The 21,761-nt window shown below is 51.1% G+C and overlaps 1 pseudogene; it reads right to left on the reverse strand.

The window, feature by feature from the left end:
* Positions 1–1,215: 1,215 nt before the first annotated feature.
* Positions 1,216–3,020, reverse strand: LOC102868040 (annotated as a pseudogene).
* Positions 3,021–21,761: the final 18,741 nt, after the last annotated feature.

The following is a 21,761-nucleotide window of genomic DNA, read 5'->3' on the forward strand; positions in this document are numbered from 1 at the left end:
CCTGGAAGAACTACACTAACACAAGCAGCAGACGGTGCCCGTGGCTGGGAACCTCACTTGTTCAGTTGTTTCATGTTTGGGAAAGTCAGACAATCAGTAAGGAAGTCAGAAGAACTGATGCCTTTTAATTGTGTTGGCAAAGATGATGGCGCAGACTATCTAAAGAACAAACAGGTCCGTCTTGGAGGAAGGGCAGCTCCTTAGAGGCGAGGGTGGTGAGAATTCATCTCGCTGTGGGCACGTGCTCTGGGCAAGGCCAGTCTCTGGAGAGGGACGTCTGGCTTGGAAAAGTAGAGGTCAAGGGGAGCTCTCGTGGCCTAGTGGCAAGAAGCTGTACTGCAATCCCAAAAGTACACGGTTCAAATCCACCAGCTGCTGTGCCGGAGAAGGAGGGACAGTTTCCTCTTGTACCAGTCAGATCTGATTTGACGGTACATGCACACACACAAAAACAAAGTAGACCCGCAAGGACATGGTCTGGCACAGTGACTGAGACCAGTAATGTCAGGCCTGCAGAGATCTTGAGGATGTCACACAACCAGGCACGATTTTGTTCTGTTGTCTATTTGGGTCGCTAGGAGTCAGGCCCGAGAGATGGCACCCCACCACAACACCAAGTTCAAAGCATCTCCTGGGTACATGGCAACCTTGGAATGAGTTTGCTGGGTTTGTCCTTGACTTTGGTGGTTTTTTCCAGTGGTTGAAAAAGGGGGACAAAGCAATTATGCCCAACCCCAATTCTCGGGAGGAATACTAGTATTTGGGGAAGTTGTTGAAAATCTCTGTAGTATATCAGATTCTAAAGTAAGCCAGAAAACTTTGGATAAAATAAAAAAAAAAAATTTTAAAAAGGGGAGCTCTGGTGGCCTAGTGGCAAGAAGCTGCACTGCAATCCCAGAGGCGCATGGTTCGAATCCACCAGATGCTCTGCCGGGGAAGGAGGGACAATCTACTCCTGTATCAGTCAGATCTGATTTGACGGTACACGCACACACACAAATAATAAAAAAAAATTTAAAAAAATAAAGTAAGCCGGAAAACTTTGGAGACCTTGAGAAGACCTGACGGAGCCATTGACCCTTGCAGACTGGAGCAGTTACAAGGCCTGGGGAGGGCGTAAGTACATTCTAAAGTAATGTATCCATTCGAAAGTCATGGAAGTGGTCCATGTTCCAGCTGCAATTTTCTTTTCTTTTTTTTTTGGCAGACAGCAGGTTAGGTCTTGGACTTGGGAGATGGGAGCCTCAGGAATGGGGAACAGCAGGAAGAAAGCCAAGTCTGATGGGGGCCCTGAGGACCCGGCGGTGGGGGTGGGGAGGGAGCAGCCCCGCACTGCTCAGTGCTGAGAGAAAGACACTTGGCTCCATCTCCTGCCTGCTCCCATCTGCAAAGCATGAAGCATCGGGATGGGTCCCCAGCCCCTGGCCCCTTTTGAGGGCCCTGTAGCTGGTCCTGCCTGAGTTTCTGGAAAAAGCTTTTGCCAAGCTCATAAGCGCTGACCATCAGGGCACAGGCCGGGCGGCCTTGATGATCCTTGGGAGGAGGCCCGCACTTGGCTCTGCAGCAGCAGCCAGGTACGGTCCACACGGGGAGGCCTCACTCTCACGGCCTCCATCGCTCCCAGCTGGATCTGGCACTGAGTCTTTCCATCAAAAGGCAGAGTCAGCATGGCTGCCATTGTCCCTGAGATGCCGCCAGCCATGAAGCTGATGCCCACAGATGTCTGGTCCTTTGGCCTGGACCCACTCAGCCAGGTCTTCACCAGCTCGTAGTTGAACCAGTATAGAGCTGAGAAGGGCACATCCCGAAGGGCGGTGGGCCTCCAGCCTGGCCACAGAGAGTGCCAGCCTCCCTGAGCCACTGCAGCCTGGACAGAGGCGCCCAGCTCCCAGCACGACACATGCTGAGCCTGCAGCTTTGTCCGCACCAGCCCCAGGGCACTGATCATGGTCACTGTGCCCAAACGGGCCAGAGTGCCAGGCACCATGGGTGTATAGAGGTCAGAGGTCAAGTTTTACCCACACAGGAAGGTCTTGAGTGGGTCATAGGCGGTGAAGTAAACGGCAGTGGCCGGCACAGTCATCACCAGGGCGGCTGGGAGGCTGCTGAACAGAGTCCTGGTGTCCTCATGGCCCACAGTCTTTACAAAGACATCCCTGGTGCCGGTGAGGTGGGTGGGGTCCTGAAAGCAGGTGGCACAGCAGGCCCCATCTGGGCACAGGAGTACCGGCTCCAGCACACCAGTGCAGCACAGGAGGTACTTCCAGCAGACTGGAGAGGCGATGACAGTTTGGTCTAGGAGATGCCAGGTGGTCTAGGAGATGGAAGGTGTCGGTTTACTGGCTCCCAAGGGGTGCTGGGACTGTAGGCACACCTTTACCACGCCCAGGGTGTCATAAAGAGAGAGGTGACTATCATCCCACTACCTGAAGCCACCGTCTGGAGGAGGAGGCTAACGCCCTGGGTCTTGGCCAGTCATCTGGTGCTGGCATAGTGCGGCATTCAGGGACCAGTGAGGCCATGGTGGCTCCGTGGCCGCTGCTCATACCCACACGTTCGCCTCGCACGGAGGCCTCCACTGACCTCCAGATGCAATTTTATATCAACTATTTACTTGGATCAGTGAATGGATTTTAGAGAACTTACGTCACCATGTACCCAAAGCCACTAGCTAGATTTAATAATTGGCATACAAAGGAATATTTTTAATACTCTGGATGCATTTGGCTTTTCTAAGTGCCAGAAAGTCCAAAATATAGAGCTATTTGGCTCCATAGAAATGAAGATGCTGTGTAGACAAAGACAAGCCAAAATGAACCTGCCTCATGGCAAATTGAGGGAGAGTGTTCTGAATATGTTTTCCATAGGGATGAGTTCAGCTCCAGGCTCAAAGGTGGTCAAGGTCAGTGTCAGGCTTCCACCAGCTCCTCAGGCCAGCAAGACTGGCCCTGGTTGGTCCAGGACCCTTCTATTTTGATCCCAGGCACCACCCAGTCCTTTCGGTCTCGGGGCACAGACATTGAGGCCAGCCCTGCTGTGGACTCTGCTGGTCTCTGATGTTTTCACTCTTTGCCCCAGGCAGGGAGAGGCCAATGGTTGCACCTAAGATGGCTGAACACAATTTTTTAAGTCCCCAGCCACTACTGACCACTGAGGATGTAGGATGCTGTCCTTTGGATCATGCCCTCAGGGGTCCCCTATGTAGTCCTGAGGTCCCAGGACTTGGGCACGTGCTTCCTCCAGTGTCTGGTGAGAGGTAAGACGCTTGTGCTTTGCCGCCCCCTGCTGGTGCTCTGTGTGCATGGCTGTCACACTCGCTCACTCCCGGCGAGTTGGAACCATCGCATAGAGGACCCTCCTGAAATCACATGAGAGGATGGTCTGTCTTTCTTCCATGGAGCTGCTTAGAGTCAAAGCAGCACTTTGAGTTATCAAGGCAGCTCCCTACAATCTACGCCACCAGAGCTCCCTGTGCTGTTGTTGTTAGGAGCCGTCAAGTGCAGTACCACTCAGTGACCCTCTGAACAACAGATCTGAACCGGCGGTCCTGTGCCATCCTCGTCTTCTCTGACCACTTGAGCTCATTGCTGCAATCACTGTGCCAGTCTATCTGGTTGAGGGTCTTCCTCAAGAAGCTCTCTGCGCCTAGACGTATTTGCAGCACATGGTATTACTGACAGTGTTGCCTCTGTCATAGTCTGTAACCGGCCGCCTCTCTTGAGTCTTCCTCTTCCCTACGGACATGTTGCTGACCATACCCCATTTTCTACTGCTCTTTAGCACTCTGAAGACGTGCTTGGCAGTTGATTTCCCCGCTGAAACATGACATTTGATATCTTGACTGCTGTTTACATGGTGTTGATTGTAGATCATTTCCAGTTGGAAACCCAGACATCAATATTTTCTTCATTTATCATGACCTTGCTTATTAGTTCAGGTGTGAGGATATTTTGTTTTCTTTATATTCAAATATAATCTATAAAAGCTATCCTCTTGTTTTCATCACTGAGTCCTTGGAGTCTTTGTTTTCTAAAGCAAGGTTGTGTCATCTGTATATCATAGGCTATTAATAATTCTTCCTCCAATCCTGATGGTGTATTTTTCTTCATATAGCCCAGCTTCTTGGATTATTTGCTCAGCATATAGCTTGAACAGGTAAAAGTATAAAGCCTGATTTGACTTACTTGATTTTTTAAACACTCAGTCAGGAGATCAAAAGACAAATTACACTGGGGACATCTGCTGTCAGGGACCTCTCCAGAGTACTGAGAAGCAATAATGTCAGTCTAGAGAGTAAGGCGCACCTAATCCAGACCATGGTCTTTGCAATTAATTGCTATGCATCAGGGATCTGGACAATGTCTAAGGATGACAGAAGAATCAATGCTTTCAAACTGTGGTGCTGGAGAAGAGTCTTGAACATACCATGGACTGTCAAGAAAACAAATAATTCTGTCTTGGAGAGTGTGAAACCAAGTTTCTCCTTGGAGGCTAGGATTTTGAAGCACCATCTCACATACTTTGGGCACGAGGCCAAGTGGGACTGGTCCTTGGAAAAGGACATGCTTGTAAGGGTGAAAGGACAGTGCAGGAGAGGAAGCCCCCAGATGAGATGGATTGGCACAGTAACTGGGGCAATGGTGGTAGGTGTGTTAGAATCAGTGAGACTGACTCAGGACAGGGCAGGGTTCAGAGCTGCTGTACATAGGATTGCTACGAGTTGCAGACGACTCGACGGCACATAGCAACAACAACTCCCTGTGTTCTGTTCAAATGACTGCTTTTTGGTCTGTATATTAGGGTCTGTTTCTTCCTGAGAATAATTGAGTATTCTGGAATCCCCATTTTTCACAAAGTTACCCATATTGTGTTAACAATTCATGCAGACAATACCTTTGCAGAGTCAACAAAATACAAGTAAACATTTTCTGTTATTCTCTTTGAACAAAAATGCATCTGGCAGTAATAACATCTCTCATTCTGTGCTCGCTTTGGCAGCACATATATTAAAATTGGCATGATACAGAGAAGATTAGCATGGCCCCTGTGCAAGGATGACATGCAAATTTGTGAAGTGGTCTACATTTTTTTATAAAAATGGAATTGATAAGCCATTTTGTTGTTGTTGTTATGTGCCGTCGAGTCCCTTGAGACTCATAGAGACCCTATGTACAACAGCCCTAAATCCTGCTCTATCCTGTGCCAATCGCATTGCCTCTGACACACCCATCCCAATTACCCCAGTCACTGAATCAATCCACCTCATAGAGGGTCTTCTCCTCCTGCGCCGTCCCTCCACCCTCCCAAGCATGATGTCACTCTCCAAGGACCTGTCCCTCCTTGCAACATGCCCAAAGTATGTTAGATGGAGCCTCAGAATCCTTGCCTCCAAGGAGTTGCTTGGTTTAATCCTCTCCAGGATGAATCTGTTTGTTTTCTTGGCAGTCCAGGATACATTCAATACTCTTCTCCAGCACCACAGCTCAAAGGCATCAATTCTCCTTCTGTCCTCCCTAGTCATTGTCCAACTCTGATGCATAACAAGTGATTGAAAAGACCATGGCCTGTATCAGGCGCACCTTAGTCTCCAGAGAGACACCAACAAACAATATCTCTCATTCAGTGTCCTCTTCTGAATCCAACATGAATTTCTGTCTGTTCCTTGTCAATGTACTGGTTTAATACATTAAAATATCTTCAACAAGACTTTACTGGCATGTAATATTAAGGAACCATCTAGCTTCACTTCTTCCAAGTCAGATGTCTCTGTTGTTTTGGGAGTCCATGGTATGATCCATTCTTCACTAGCTCCATAATTCAAAGACATCAATTTTCCTCAGAGCATCTTTATTCATTGTCCAACTTTAGTACATGAAACATGAAAAGAAGATGGCTTGGCGCAGTTGCACCCTAGTCTTTAAAGTTGCATTCCTATTCCTTAGCACTTTAAAGAGGTCCTTGCCAGAAGATTTTCCGAGATCACTATATCAATTGGTTCTTGACTACAGGAGTTGATTGCATATCCATGGAAGTTTAGAAGACAATTTCCTGGCATGGAATGATATTAAGGGAATGCTTCTAGACTAGAGAGAGTGGTGAGGAAAGTGAGCGTGGGGTGATGTTGTAAGAAGATGGGAGCAGGTGATGAGGACACCTGGACCCATGCTCTGGAACACTCTCAGGAGAGCTGAAAGGGCTTCATGAACTTCCTGCCTGCAAATCAGAAAAACTGAGAAGACAAGCTGGTCCACGTCTTAGCTAATGCGCTGACTGATCAGTTAGCATCAGTTTTGCACTACGAATCATGCCCAGTCAAGATAATTCAAGTCATCTGGTAAAAAAGGCACATGCTGGAACTGAGGCTGTACCTCCAAGGTCTGGGAGCCGACTGGTTCTGCTCCGTGCCCTGGACAACAGCAAGCCCAGCCCAAATGCAGGAGGAACCAGGAAACAGATGGACACAGGGAACAGATGAGAAGACGGAACAGAAGAGCGCAGGGAGCAGATGAGCACAGGGGACGGCGCTCTGTAGTGCATGCTTCCACACATAGCTGCCTGCACTGGAGTCCATCAGCCGCGTTCAGAACAGTGTTCACTTCCCAACCGGTGCACCTGATTCACATCCACAGATATCTGTTGATGAATCTGTGTCGTTCTAAGATGATAGACAGCTTTAAGTGAAGCTTCCAGAGGAAGGTGGACTGAGAAGGAAGGCTTAATAATCTACTTCCCAGATCAGTAAGTGGACAGAGATCAGATTCCACTGTGCACAGAGTCCCGTGATGGGACTGCAAATGCAAACAGCAGAGACACCTTCAGGATAAGTGGGGTGTAAATGAGCTAGGGAGCTCTGGGGGTCCAGGCTTGGAAGTGTGCTCTAATCCAAAGGGCGTGTGTCTCTGGTGGCCTGACCTCCAGTGGCTCCTCATAAGAAAGAGGAGCAGAGGGGCTGGTTATGAGTCAGATCTCTCTCAGCAGCAGTGAAATGGTTTTGTCCTGGGGTGAGAACTCACACTGGAGGTACACCGTACAAGCTGCGGTTCCTGTTAACCCTGTCATTGTCACTCCAGTTGTTCAAGCATAATGCAACCTCTTTCCACGTGGCAAGGACTGTAAAAAGTGAAGGCATATGCAGCTTGTCTCCGCGCATCTACCGCACCTCCCATATGACATACCGTCAGCAGTATTCTGACAGGCACATCACAGCAGCGCTCTCCGTAACAGCCCACACTTGAAGTAGCTCAGATGTCCACCATCATGTTGGATTTGTGCAATGGAACAAGATGGCAGCTCAAACAAAGCTACCTGACCAGCGCTCAACACCCTGGAAGAACCACACAAATGGGAGAGGTGTGGCTGGATGACAGTTGACTCAGACACGACCGTGTGCACGATGGTGGATTCTGGCACGTTGGTGTTGTGCAGGGTGCAGGACCATGAGAGCTGACGGCAATCAATAACAGTACAGCGTATGTTCCTGTCATGCTCTTGGACCTCGTGTATGGGGTGGATGAAGGTGCACAGTGCAGCTCTGTGTGATGTTGTAATGCATAAAGCAAGACATGCTCATTTGCCTATGCGTCCTGTAGACTAGGTGATGCTGTGGATGTACATGCTGTGTGTTCACATATTGATATATATGTATATACTACTTGTGTATACATATTTGCATATCTATACATACGTGTGTGTGTGTGTGTGTGTGTGTGCATAGACAGTATCTATGTATATAGACTGTGGCTTGGAAGCAGGAGTGGCATCCACCTCCTAAACATGCCTGTGGAAACTATGAACTTGGAGAAAGGATAATAGTTATAGAACAGGGTTAAAGTCTTTTGTTTATAGGGTCACCTCAATAGCACTTAACAACAGCATATAACGCCAGGCCCTTGTCTCCATTTGGAGCTGGGAGAAGTGGCTGGACTCTGAAAGATGGTGCTCTTGTGATTGAGGATCTGTGTGGATTGTGTGGTTGTTTTTTATTTAAGCCTCTTGTTTAGAGTCAACAAGACCTCTTGGAGGGCCCTTCCATTTAGGGCCAAGCCCTGGTCTCCATTTTAGAGAGTGGGTGAAGCAGCTGGACTCTATAAGGTGGACTCACTTATTTTGGTTGAGAGTCGATGTGGAATGTTTGGTTGTTTTTATTTACGCTTCTTGTTTAGAGTCAACAAGATCTCCTGGAGGGCCCTTATATTTAAAAGTGAGACCCAAGGGATTATATTTCAATTCTTATTACTATATTTTGGAGGAACATTCTTCCAAGTCATATAGCATTCTAACTAATGTGCTGTGCTGAGGTAATCTGGATTTGCTATGACACTGCCATTGGGGTCTCAAATGCCATAATGGAACCACTGTGCCAAAGGTGTGCCAAACACCAGAAGGGCTACCCATCATGGGCAGTGTTTGGTGGAGCTCCCAGTTTAAGACAGGTTTGGAAGCAGGAGTGGCATCCACTTCCTAAACCACATAGTTCTGTAAACTCTACAAACTTGGGGAAATGATGATGGTTATAGAAAGGCTTCAGGCCTTTTGTTCATAAGGTTGCTATGAGTCGTGCTCGACTTGACAGCAATCAACAACAGCATGTTACATGTCTATATATATAAGTATATATGCTTTTGTTTATAAGCTGTGTCTATGCTTTTGACTGTTGCTTGTTGTTAGTACCGTCAGGTCTGAACTGACTCATAATAGACCCTCACAGGCTTTCAGAGGCAGTAAATCAGATGGGAGGAGACTGTCCATCTTTCTCCAGTGGAGCTGCTGGTGGATTTGAACCATGTACCTCAGGGTTGATAGCACAATCCTTACCACTAGGCCACCAGAGCTCCCTTGATGTTGGCAGGTGCCATGAAGTCAGATCTGACATACAAGGACTTTGTGCACAACAGAAGGAAACAGTGTCCAGTCCTGTGACTCCTCACCACCTCCGTGCAGGACTCCATCGGGCAGCCCACCTTTTCCCCACCACAGTGCGGGAGTCCACACCCCCACCACTGTGCAGGAGTCCACACCCCCACCGCCGTGCGGGAGTCCATCGGGCAGCCGCTGTCACCCCCACTGCTGCGTGCATGTCCACACCCCCACTGCTGCACACGAGTCCATTGGACAGCTCACCTTCACCCCCACCGCTGTGCGGCAGACACTGGCTCGTCCCCACAAGGCCTTGCTCTTTTTCTCAGATCCTCTAATTTACCACAAACTTTGTCCAGGGATTGGTCGTCCTCCTGACAGCATGCCCAGAGTACTTGAGATGAAATCTTGCCATACCCACTTCTAAGAAGCATTCGGATTGCACTTTTCCCAGGAAAGATTCTTTTGTTCTTCTGACAGTCCAGTCCACGGCATATTCAGTCTTCTTCACACAATGACCATGACTAAGAGGCATCAAGTCTTCAATTTTCCAGTTCATCATCTGGCTTTTGCATCCGCGGCAGCTGAAAGCACCGTGGCTTCCGGCAGGCGCACCTTGTCCTCAGAATGACATCCTTGCTCTTCAGCACTTTGAAGAGGTCCTTGACAGCAAGTTTGCTCCAAGCAATGCTTTGATTTCTTGCCTGCTGCTTCCAACGGGAGTTCATTGTGGATCTAAGCAAAATTAAATCCTCACGGCTTTAGTTTATCACAATGCTGCCCTCACTGGTCAAGTGACGAGGGTTTCACTGTCTTGGCGTCGAGGTGGAAGGCTGTCGACGTTGACCTTTATCAGTAAGAGCTTCAGTCTCTGCTTTCAGCAAGCCATGATGTGTCATAGGCTGTTAATGATTCTCCTCCCATACCAGCCCTGAGGTTTGCTTCTTACAGTCTTGTTTTTTGAATTCTTTGATCAGCATCCAGATTAAGTGTGCGTATACAAAGTGTGCACCTGCTGAACAAGTGTGTAATGTATATGCCACACGTGTATAATGTGTATATGAACTACATGGATATAAGGCTTATGTAATGTACATGTGAAGACTGCGTGTGTACAGGCTGTGTGTGCATCGTATGGTGGACTGTATCTGTGACATGTGCACGCAGTACACAGGCATGATGCAGGTGTGGATAGGGAACTTGTATCTGCTGCCTGTGTATACGCTGTGTGTACTGTTGTGTGTGTACTGAACACGTACATTCTCTCCGCAGACTGATGCATGTGTGTATAAAACAAGCCAGGCTTGTGCGTTTTAGGCTTCTTCTTCTTCTTCTTTTTTTTTTAAACATTTTTTATTTTTTTAATTGTTTTTTATTTTAATCAGTTTGTGTGTGTCTGTACCATCAAATCAGATCTGACTGGTACAGGAGGAGATTGCCCCTCCTTCTCCGGCAGAGCATCTGGTGGATTTGAACCGCATATCTCTGGGTTTGCAGTGCAGCTTCTTGCCGCTAGGCCACCAGAGCTCCTCTAGGCTTCTGCCTCTTAGACTTGGAAGCCCCTGCGCTATGCAGACTCTCAGGTCACTGTCTCACCTGACAGGTAAAAAGTGTATCCAACCAGCCAGGGAGCTCTGATGGCATGGTGGAAAGGAGACACGCTGTCCATCCAGAGACATGCCGCTCATATCCCCCAGCTGCTCCATGGAAGAGAAATGCGAACTCTCCTGCTGTGCTGTTTGCGGCCTCTGGAAACCCACTCGGGGGTCATTCTGAGCTGTTTCCAGCTCGACAGCACACAGCCACCTCCGGCCGGCCTTGGTGGTGTGGATGGGGCAGCAATGGAAGGAGGGAGGGCCATGGTCTGTCCCCCTTGCTTCTGCATTTGCCCACACCCTTCACACAGGACCACCACCAAAGAGGGGCTGGGATCCCGGCTCTGGGGGATGGAAACCTCTGGAAGCCTCATCCTTCAGGGGATAATGTCCACCTCTGCTTTTCCCATGTGGAATTAAAAGGAATTCCTACTCTGCCCTCTTGGTTTATCTGCACTTTCTAATTTTATATAATGAACTTGTGTGGGTCTTGGATAAAGAAAAGAAAATTCATTTCCAAGCAGGAGCGCGCAGTCAGCCACACTGTTGGTGGGGCCGGCCTGGCGCCTCTGAGAAATCACAGCGAGGGCTCCGCCAGGTGTCCTGTCCGCTCTAACTATGACCGCTCCTGGTGCTGTGGGCAGGAGGACAGAGCCCACAAGATGACCATCACTGGGCAGCAGCAACCAAGGCCAACAGCAAAGACAGGCACATGGTCAAGTCTGTGTCCACCTGGTACTCACGCACAGGCTCCTCGTGGCCCAGCGCCACAGAGCACCCTCAGCTGCACTTGAGGGCCCTCACACCTGCACGCCTCCCCTGGGCCCCCCTCTTTGCTATCCAAGGGGCCTCTATCCAACCAGGACCCTCCTCTCCCCCATTCACTGGAAGCCAGGCAGGGGCACCAGGGTAGCACAAGGGAGCACAGTGGATGAGCCTAGAGGGGGCAGAAGGGATGAGCACGTGTGTTAACAGGGAGTGGGCCCTTGGTGGGCTCAGGGGTGGGCTCAGAGGTAGGCAAAAATGTGGGCATGGATGGGCACAGGGAGTGAACACAGATAAGAGCACAGCGGGCACAGTAGTGGGTACCAGGGTCAGCAGACCTCTGGGTGGCCTCTGGGCTAGTAGCACAAGGGAAGAGCATGTAAGATGCAGTCAGGGCTGACACAGCTTACCCGTAAGGAGACGGTGGTCTTAGGGTCCCTCCTGGCTGGATTTGTCTCACCCCTCAGACTCAGGGAATTAATGTCAGTAGGCCCTGGTGACAGCGGAGTTCCTGGGCAAGAAAGGCACTTTGGATCCCCAGGTTGTAACCCTAGTGAGGGGAGAGACCCCTTTGGAACCAGATTGTCCTTTAGAACAGGAGTCTGGAGCGAATGGCTGGCTTGGACCTGATGTGCAGCTGGCCTTAGCCTGCTGACTCACTCAATGTCCACATGCCAGGTAGCTCGAGACACAGAATTTGGTGTCGGCATTCACACCTATTTGTGCTTGGCAGCCAACTCAGAAGTTGGAGGTTCAAGCTCAGTGAAAGCATCTCAGAAGGCCTGATGATCCGTGTCTGGGGTCAGAAAGTGCGTGAGGCCCAGCCCTGTGAGGCACATGCCACTGTGAGCAGGCAGAGTGACCTCAAGGAAGCAGGCGCTCTCCAGGCATCAGGGGCCCCTCTCTGTGGCTGCTTCCTGGTGAGACGCATTCCTCTTTCAATCCATGTCAAGCTGGCATTCCTTCTGACCTGGTCGTGCCCAGTGCCCCCATTCCTGAGGAGGGGCCATTTTCCTGAGACCAGGCCGTGAAGATGAGGCCCTGGGGCAGGAACTTTCCACAGCAAGCCTTCTGACGTGACTCAGCCGTCCCGGGATGGGAGGCCCTCCTGCCCGACCACTTCCTGCCCCGCCTGGGTCAGAAGCTGCTGGGACTTTCCTGTCCAAGGCCCACTAGCCGTCCTGGTGTTCAAGCCTAACAGCGTCTCATGAAGTCAGAGGTCTTCTAGGTAGGCAAACACGGGCTGGAGGTCCAAAGTGCTTGACCAGAGCTCAGGTCTGCACTGCTTGCCACCTGGCTGGCCCCAACATGGAGTCCTCCACGTGGAACCTTCCGGAATTGCCCAGTACCCTGCATAGATGACAACAGATTCACCAAGAGAAGAACTGTGTGTTAAAACTTTCCACGCTGATGCTGACGACAGACCAGTGTGACACCCATGCCCCCAACCCCCATGACCTTCCACTTCCTAAGAGGGGCCTTGGCGGCTAAGTGAGCCATGACTGTGGGCTGGATGAGGGTGCCTTGGCCGGAAGGGGGGGCACAGACCGGAAGGGGGGCCTGAGCAGGAGGTCACAGCCTGAGAGGGAGTAACAGGGAGGGGATTGCCATCTGGGTGATCTCATGGAGGCCACAGAGACGAGTTCTCTGTTTTGGTTTTTTTTTTTAGATGAGTCTTTTAGAGATGAACACCCCAGAGATGAGGAGCCCCATAGAACACTTCCCCCAGTGGTATGCAGGCTACAGAGACCCCAAGGGGAACCTCTCATCGGGGTCTGTGAATGTTCACTGATGGAGGAAACTCCAGGTCAGGTGGTCCCCCACAGCCCGAAGCCTGGTGCCCCACTGAGCACAGAAAGTCTCTCCATGCTCACACTTCCCCACTGCAGAGCTGTCCTTGGGCCCGTGCGGGCCCTCTGGACAGGCCTTGGGCCAACCAGATGACCCTGCACAAGACCAGGCCCTCCTGCCGCTCCCCAAGGTGAGGACAGGCCTCCGGCATCATGCTGGGAACTTGGCCATGTCCACCCCTGAGGACAGGAAGCTGCCTCTCCCCACAGCGTGGGGCACCTGCACGGGGCCACAATCCACTCACATATGCCACATGCACACGCTCATGTCACACCTCCACTCCCAGGCCCCGCTCTTAGAAACGCGCTTTCACACTCAGCACACACTCACATACCCAGACTCGCACACACCCGTGCATACACTCACTGTCCTGACAGAATGGGGTCCTGCCACCTTCCATGTGGCTTCGCTCTCAATTTCGTACTTTGTAGACGGTGGACTAAGAACACGGAGCCACCTCTTCCAGAGAAAGATGGGTTTTCATAATTTATCCATCTAACCCAATATCGCCAAAATATCTCTTCACCCTGTCGCCGTTATGAAAAATTATTAACGTTCCACTCTCCTCAGTGTTGGCTGCACTGGCAGCACGTCCTGACACAGCAGCTCAGTCCTCAGTCGTGGTCTTTCAAAGTGGCCCGGGTCCTCCATCGCCTGGACCCTTCAAAGCATGCGGTCATTCAATCTGGCGTCAGCTTAACATGAAAATAACTCAGGTTAAATAAACACAAAACTTAGGAGCTCAGACAAGCTCGAGCCCGCTGTTGTCGCTGTTGTCAATCATCCATCCACAAGGTCCCTGAGCCCCCTCAGGCCCATGTCCCCTGTCCTGGGCCCCCTGTGCACTAGGAACCACGCCCACCCCAGCCCACATGCTGCCACCTATTCGCGGGCTGGGAAGCAGCTGGTGTGGTGTTGACTCTGACCTTGAGTGTGACAGGCCCTATGCTCCTTCACAAAGTAAGAACTTGGTCTTTTTTCCTGAACTTCAAAGGAGGAAGGTCCATTCCTTTGGGGATGTAACTTTCTAGTAAATCTGTCATTACTATTTACCCTAAAATATAAAAAAGTAAGAAGTCCTTGCCCTAAAAAAAAAAAAAAATTTAAAAAAAAAAGAAGTCCTTGCCCTGAACCTAATTCTAGTTCACGGCAGCCCTCCCCCACCCCAGTGTCCTCCTTCCCATTTCCTCAATGCTCCCCCCAGCCCCCCACCCCAGCTGGTGTCCCTCTCCCAATGTCCTTTGCGGTTTCCCCTTCCCTGGTGTCCTGGGTGCCCCCCCCCGTTGTGTCCTCGGCAGCTCTCCCCTCCCCTGGTGTCCTGTTCAAATCCACGAGCTGCCCCACGGGAGCAGTGTGCAATCTCCCGCCCTGAGATTTACTGCCTCTTAAAACCGCTAAGGATCTGTTCTGACTCGACAATACACTAGTGAAAGGTAGAATGAACAATTCCTGTTTGCTGTTATTGTTAGGTCGTGGACTCAAAGAAACCAGAGAGAAAGCAAGCGAGCTCAAAGGCAGCTTTATTAAGGGAGCGCCTGGGGGAGGTTCCTTGTCTAGAGAGAGAGATAGACCAGGGAAGACGCAGCCCGGGTGGGCTGGGGCAGGGTTAATAGCAGGGTCTTCAGGGAGGGAAGGGAGGGACATTCCATTGTGGTTTAGCAATCCTTTTTGTTGACGTGTTTCTTTGACTCCTTTATTCTCCCCCTTGGCCTTGGTCTGGGCCTAACGTTATCAGTAGTTTGCTGTTATTCGTTATGGTAATGGCTGCCATGGCAAAGACAAGGAGCACTGGTGTGGGCTGCTAGCACTGAGCCAAGCTCCAGTCCACTCGGAGAATCCAACAGCAGGGAATACTCCCACAGCTGCTGGTCACCAAGAGTCCAGAAGGGGAACCCCCAAAACCCAGAACTGCAGAAGCCAGGGTTTAATAAAAGGACTTGTTCAATTTGTAGGTGCATGTCATCCACTTCCTGAGGAACTGTTACTTAAAAGGGTCATGCGAGTGACTAATTCAGGGGCAGTCTTTCGTTCTGAATGCTGTGGACAGAGAGTATGTTTGAGTGGATAAGAAACCCACCTCACTACAGGGCAGTCACAAATGACGGTCCATGGTCCAGGTGACCTGGAGAGGCCAGCCAGCCTGATGGACTGGTCACGGCCTGCAGTGAGATTGTTTGTCCCCCTCTAAGCGTCCAGATGGTCTGCCCGGAGGAGGCAGCCTGTATACTGTTGGGACAATCATGCTGGACGTGTCATCATTCTCAGGAAATCCATCCAAGCAGCGTGTCCTCCGTGGGCACCCGTGCACCCCTGCTGCTGTGGCAGTCCTTGAAGCGTCCCAAGCAGCTGTGGGCCCTGCTAATACAGCTTCCCCCAGAAGGGTAAGGGTGATTCACAGGCAATGGGGTAAGAGCTAATTCCAGCTGGAGAGAAATTTTTAGTTGATGACTAAGAAACGGGGTGTCTGTGGTCGTTTTGGTGGACCTGAGATAAACGTTCTCAGACATCACTGCTGGAGGCGGAACCAATAGCAACTCTTACTGGTTCCCAAAATGAAAGAGGCCTAAACAAGGTAATTCCACTCACCCAACAGGAAGGGCTTTGACCATGGGAGCCTCGCCCAGAGGCCTAGACAAGGTGATTTTATTCACCCCATAGGGAAGACTCTGGCGATAGGGAGCCTCGTCCAGGCCCATTTGAAACAGAGACGTGGCTAGCTGATGATCAAGTCAGGAGAGATTCGGACTTGGTGTGGCTCTCAGCTAGAAGGATACATGACGTGGATGAGATTACAGTCACATCAGAGGCTGAAGAGCAGGCTCGCTGTAGGTTCTGATTCACAGGAACTCTATATAAACAGCAGAAGTGCACATGACCCAGGCCGCCCCACCACTGCTGGGCTTTCAAGGGTGAGGATCAGTGGTTAGAAGAACCAGAGTGGTTGGTGGAGATGTGCATGACTCAGTGTGACTCTTCCAGCCACAGTCTAAAGGAAATTGTCACTTTAGGGGCAAACAGCGTCCCTGCCTAGATCAGAGTGGATGGTCCCCACACATCCTGGAGAGGGTGGCACCTGCATGGAGGTAGACTGCACGTCTGTAGACGTCAGGATGGGTCACATCTCTGTCCTGAGCAAGCTGGAGTGGGTAGTGTTCCCTAAGCTGCTTGGGGGGAAGTAGACAGCACTCACATGTTAAGTTGGGGGGGGGGGCAGACTTCATCTCTGTGCCGGATAGGGGTGAAGCATCACTGTGCCAGTTGGAGGTGGACAATGATCCCCACATGTGGAAGGGGTTTCAGTGGACCTGGACCTGCCTTGGGGCCTCTGTCTGTGCTGGCTGCTGCCAGCCACAATTGCAGCTCTAATGACTTACCTGGCACTCTCCTGACCTCGGTATTTACCTAGCCTCAGGTGCTTTGCACTGGAGTTTACCGAGGAGGGGCGGGGCGGGCCTGGCTTCACTAGAAGGCTGGCCTCTCTGAGGGTCACGCCCAGGTCCATGCCCCAGGGCAGAGTGGTACCCTCCCTGCCCCCTTAGACATGTGACTCTTGGACAATGGGCATATCAGGAAGTGGGTTCTAGGAAGAGTTCCGCTGGGGTGTGGCGCTGCCCAGGCGGGGCCCTGCTCCTGGCCTAGTAACTTTCCAGATGGAAACTTCCTGCTCAAGCAGGAAGAGCAGCCGTGATGCAGGGCCTAGACCACATGCCTCACCTGACTGGGGTTGAGCAGGGCAAGGGAGGCGGAGGGGAGGAGCGAGAGACGAGTAAGTGGGCGGTAGTGACTTGACTTGAGGGCTGGAGCCAGGGGGCCTGTGGGCGTGTGCATCCATGGATGCTTCTAGAACAAGATGTGGAGGGGGTACTGGGGAGTTGGTTTCACTCCTACTTCTTAGAGCACATACCTCCAGGCACACATGGACATGAGCATGGCACAGAAACTTCTTGAAAGGAGACTCGGGCTAGGTGATGAGTTCCACCCTCAGAGGCAGCCAATCAGAGGAGAGGGGCCAGCCCAGGCTAACTGCTGGATTGTTGGTGGGTGATTCCATGTGTAGACTTTTAAAGAAAAACTATCGATGATCGTAATGTCCAAAGCATCTTCCTGCTAATGAAAAGTCCGTGATCTGAGCCCACCAGCTGCTCCGTGCGACAGAGATGGGGAGCAGTCCGCTTCCATTTGGATTCACCACATCGGACACCCCACGGGCAGGTCTGCTCCCTCCTGGGGTACTACAGGGGTCAGACTCATGTGACAGCAGGGAGGAGGTGTTTCGCTCTTACTGATTACTATCTAATGTGTCACTATGAAACACAGAACTTGGTGCAGGCACAGGACAGGTTGTCTGTCTCTGGTGACGATTTGTAGGAAACACCAGACACGTGGGGCTGGCGGGATGCTGGTCCCTCAGCACCGTGGCAGAGCACTGGCGGTGAAGAACACTGCTTCCTTTGTGTGGCCCTGCAGTGAAGGCATCGTTCACACACCTCTCGCCTCCCCTTGGTCTAGGTAACCCCCATGTGAGCCGGCAGCCCAGGGGGGCCGGAGCAGTGGGGACGGGGGTGTGGTGAGCAAAGCGGCCTTCTCCCCTGGGCTGAGGTGGAAGGAAATGGGTCCCCCCCTGATGTCCCCTGGACACTGCTATGTGTCCCTCCGCTGTCACAGCCACCATATCACTGAGCACCATGAAGTCTGTCTCCCATCCTTCTGGTTATAATTTAATGCCATCCTGTCATAGTCCCAGGTGGCTGTTTTCCCTAGCCAACTGCCAGGCCCAGGAATGCAATTTCTGTTCCGTCCAGGCAGCCTGGGTGTAGAAGTATGGGAGCAGGGCTAGGAAAGATGGGGACCCACCTGTGCCACCAGAAGTGTCCCAAAACACAGGACCAAGGGCCACTCACTGCCATCAAGTCGGTCCAGACTCAGTAGCCCTGTGGGACAGAGTGGAACTGCCCCAGGCTTTACAAGACTGTTGCCTGAGCCAAGCAGACACTTGAGCTTTCCCCAGAGAACAGCTGGCAGGGCCCAATTGTTGACCAGAGCACCGGCAGCTACCCCCTCCCCGGAATTCCTCGGGGTGGAGACCAGCACGTCAGAATCGATAATGAGGTATTGTCTCCATGGAGGGGAGCAGGCACAGGCTTCCTCTGAGACCCTACTGCCTTTCTGTCCCACCATCACGCATGCCACCTCATCCAGGAGCAGCTTCAACCAGGACCCTCCTCACCCAGGAGCTGCTGGGCTGCACGTGGTTCGCACAGGCCCCACTGAGTAACAGAGTCACCCTAAAAGGCACCCCCTCCCTGAGCGGCCCTGCCCTCCCCTCCTCACGCTCACTGGCAGGCTGGTCCTGGGGCCTTGTGGACTCAGGAGTGTGTGAACATGTGGGAAGGGGACCTGCAGGCCAGTGAGGGAATGGTCACCCACCGTGCGTCCCTAGCACTCTGCCTACCTTGGTCCTGTCACTGGGCTTTGAGCAGCATCAATTCTGTCCCTCATACGTGCAGAAACCAAGGCTCTGGGGAGACTTGTGATCAGGAAGCAGGGTCAACAGAAGAGCACTTGACCTTCCTTGCTAATCTGTGGGAACATCCTCACGCCCAGCTGGAAGTGAGCATTAGTGAGGCCGCAGTTACCTTGCTGACTGGGCCCCCTGTCCCTCCCGGTGACTGTCAACGTGGAAACAGGCTTTTGTTCTGTGCAAAAGGCTGTGGGATTGAGAGGGAGACAGGTACCAGCCAGACCTCAGCTACAGCTCTGACCCTGAATGTTTGAGTGCTCATATCACATTCAGTTAAAGGCTTTGCCATGGCCCTCCGTCTTCCATAGGTGAAGTTCAAGCTCTTTACTACTCACTGGTGAGACGGCTAGTGGAAGACAAGCCTGCCCACACATCATCTGCATTGCCATCAGTGTCATCATTTATGTCATTACCCACTATCACAGCCAGCATCGCACCACAGCCACCATCGTCACCATCAGCCTTTCTCCTACCATCACCACCATCTTCACCACCATGACCCTCACCCCATCCTCATCCTCACCCCCAACACCACACGTAAGTACCATTATCATCACAACCACCATCACCATCATTTTCCTAAAAGACAAGAGGACAGGCTCAGCGTGGACAGGCACCGATGCTCCAAGCTCAGCCCGAGAAGTGGCCGTAGGAACTCAGGAAACAGAGACAGCCCAGCCCCCACTGGAGCAGGGCCTGCAGGCCTGACCAGGAGAGAACGGACACGTTCCAGTCACTTAGAGATCATAATTAGTGAAGGTTATGAGGAAATATTTATTAGCACTCTGGGGGATTTTCCATTGGCCTGATCTGATGCAACTGGCTGTGAGTCACCCTTCATTCAGCACGCGGGGTCAGTTAGGCCGAGCGGTCACCCCTGTCCTGCTCAGCCAGGAGCAAAGCCTATTGTCTTGAGCCCCTCCTGGTGCCAAATACCACAACTCAGGCCCCTCACCCAGGCCAGCTTCAAGCTTGTGGACTTGGAGCTCTCTCCTTGCTCAGACCTGCAGTGGCTCCAGAACAGAAACTAGCCCTCCCATGGCCCGTTTGCTGGACTCAGCCCCTCACCACCCGCTCCTGTCCTTACCACCAGCTGCTGCCTCACCCATCCCAGGGCCTGAGCTCACCGCCCCGCAATGGTCTGAGTATGCCTAAGCACTCCTACACCCCCAGGTCTGTATAGACTTCACCCCACCTGGGGCCTCTCTCCCCACATCTCTGCTTGATTTTCTTCTAGACCTTGTCACTATTGAACACTAGCTTGCCTCTCCACTTGGCCCATCTCCCCACGGGACAGCCAGGTCCCCTTCACGCTCCCCACTGCCCCTGAAGTATGGACCAGCTCTGGCCTGCCGTTAAGTGACGAGATCACCAGGTCAAGGCATAGATCATCCTACCAAATTCCATGTGCGATCTGACTACTAGTCACACACTCGAGTGTCTAGTTCTGGCAGGCTTGGCAAAAGCCCACAATCACGTGGTCACACACCAAATGCCAACACCCTGAGGCTGCATAATCAGTCCTGCTCTGCACTCCACATCCTGGCTACCACCATCTGCTTTCAGAACCTGCAAATTTGCCTTTTCCAGAACATTCCATTAGTGGAGTTGTTTTTGCCTGGCATTGTCCACCCAGCGGAGTGCTCTTAAAGCCCATCCCATTATTGCTGGAATCGAGGTTTACCCCTTATCACTGAGCAGGAGTTCATTCTGGAGTGGGGTCCGAAGTGTCTGTTCATTCCTAGGGAGAGACACTTGAGTTGTTTCCAATTTGGGGTAATTTCAGATACAGCTTCAGTAAATATTAATATTTAAAGAGAGGAATCGAAGGACTAGAGTGAGAAAGAGACAGACACAGAGACAGAGGGACAGAGAAACACAGGGAACAAGACAAAGAGAAAGATAAAAAGACACAGGCAAGAGATCTATTCAGAGAGAGACAGATACAGTCAGATACACACACACAGGTGGGCTCTGCTGGCCCAGAGGTTAAAAGCTGCATAGCAATCCCAAAGGTACTTGGTTCAAATCCACCAGCTGCTCTGCAGGATGAACACTCTCCTCCTGTGGTATTTATTGCCTCTGAAAACCCACTGGCGGGTCAGGTATGGGTTGGTTCTGACTCAACGGCACACAACAACAACAACATGCAGACATGTAGATACATACATACATACATACATACATGTATGTATAGAAAAAAATAGGGCACAGCAAGAGAGAGCGAAATATACGCACATGTGGTTGTGTTAGATACACTTGTGTTACATATACACACATGTTGTCATATATACACTCATGTTACATATACACACATGTTGTTACATATACACATGTGTTGGATACATACCTGTTGCTATTGTGTTAGAAACACACGGTTTGTTACATGTATACACATGCCATATATACATGTTGTCACATATACATGTGTTTACATATATATGTTACATTTACACATGTGTTAGATACACATATGTTGCTATTGTGTTACATACACACATTGTGTTACATACACACACATGTTACATACATACCTGTTGTTGTGTTAAACACATACATGTTGCTATTGTGTGGATACACATGTGTTACATATACGCATGTTATATATACACACACGTTGTTACATATACACACGTTGCTACATATACACGTGTTGTATTAGATGTTGCTATTGTGTTGATACACATGTTGTTGTGTGTGCCGCAGAGTAGGAGCCGACTCATGTGACCCTCCAGCAGGTTTTCAGAGGCTGTAAATTATATGGGAGGAGATAGCACTAGGCCACTAGGGTGAGTGAGGGAGGGAGAGACATAGAACAAGAGAGGGTCATATAGATAGATACAGACAGACAGAAAGTGAATGGAGAAAGACTTAGAGACACAGAGAGGGAGGTGTGAGGGAAAGGACACAGAGACAAAAGCAATGGGAGGGAGATGAGGAGTAGAGTGAAAGGGAGGGTGGGAGGGACAGCTGGCAGAGGTGACAGATGGGCGGAAGAGGGCCTGCAGGGGCGCTGGCAGAGGGTCCTGGACCAGGTCAGGGCGCTGATTGAGGGCCTCCCCACTGTGGGGTAACTGAGCCACACAGCCGGACCACCCAGGCCAAGGCTAAAGCCAACAGGCAGAGTTCCTTTCCAACCGGAATGTCTGCTGGGTGGGAGCCAGCATTGCTGG

Source organism: Elephantulus edwardii, unplaced genomic scaffold (assembly GCF_000299155.1).
Source record: "Elephantulus edwardii isolate Elephantulus edwardi_28Jun2011 unplaced genomic scaffold, EleEdw1.0 scaffold00193, whole genome shotgun sequence".
In the NCBI taxonomy this organism is placed as follows: Eukaryota; Metazoa; Chordata; class Mammalia; order Macroscelidea; family Macroscelididae; genus Elephantulus; species Elephantulus edwardii.